This window comes from Etheostoma spectabile, chromosome 7 (assembly GCF_008692095.1).
Source record: "Etheostoma spectabile isolate EspeVRDwgs_2016 chromosome 7, UIUC_Espe_1.0, whole genome shotgun sequence".
Classification (NCBI taxonomy): Eukaryota; Metazoa; Chordata; class Actinopteri; order Perciformes; family Percidae; genus Etheostoma; species Etheostoma spectabile.
Genome location: NC_045739.1, coordinates 15,705,713 through 15,706,409, shown reverse-complemented (window position 1 = coordinate 15,706,409; position 697 = coordinate 15,705,713). Strand labels below are relative to the sequence as shown.

Below are 697 nucleotides of genomic sequence, written 5' to 3'. Positions count from 1 at the left end.
TTCATGGCAATCTACCCATTATGAGATATCTTTTGGGCAAAGCCTATATGTTGGCCTCAAGGGGGTGGTAAAAAAGTAAGCTCATAGACTGCTAAAAGGAAACAGTTATTCCTCTTGGGAGCATGAATATGTTCAAAAAATTATGGTGATTTGTCCATTACATTTTGGTATGTGTCGTGCACAAGTGAAAATATTGCCCTGATGATGTCAAAAGAGGTCAGGGGTGACCTAAAGCATTATCGTTCATCTTTTGCAAGACTATGACCTAATAACCTTCTAACATTTTTAACAATTATTAAGAAAGTATAAAGCAGAGCCTAGTAGTAAACAATTATGTAATCAAGTAGCCTATAATTATTTAAAATAAGTCTGTGTATACCAAAACCATGTATTTGCATTTCTCCTTTGTAGCCCTATTACCTCAATATGTATTCTATCCCTTTGCAGTTATTCGGCCTCATTTCAGTTTCTATCTCTCACTCCATTTCGAGTGCAGCCAACAGGAAGACCAGTAAACTCAGATGGTGACTTTTATCCTGGAAACATGGAGCTGAACTGGAGGAAATCCTGTGTGATATCTATCGCTGATGATGATTGCAGCACCACTCTGGACTGAGTGAAACGAAACAATGAACATGGTTTGGCAACAACACAGTCAACAGCGCGCACGCACACACAAACACACACACACACACAC

General features: G+C 38.9%; 1 protein-coding gene across 2 annotated transcripts in view; it reads right to left on the bottom strand.

Annotated features, from left to right (window-relative positions):
* Positions 1–697, bottom strand: part of sema3bl (sema domain, immunoglobulin domain (Ig), short basic domain, secreted, (semaphorin) 3bl) — a gene marked incomplete at its 5' end in the record, with an annotated part of 66,412 nt that overhangs the window by 64,430 nt on the left and 1,285 nt on the right.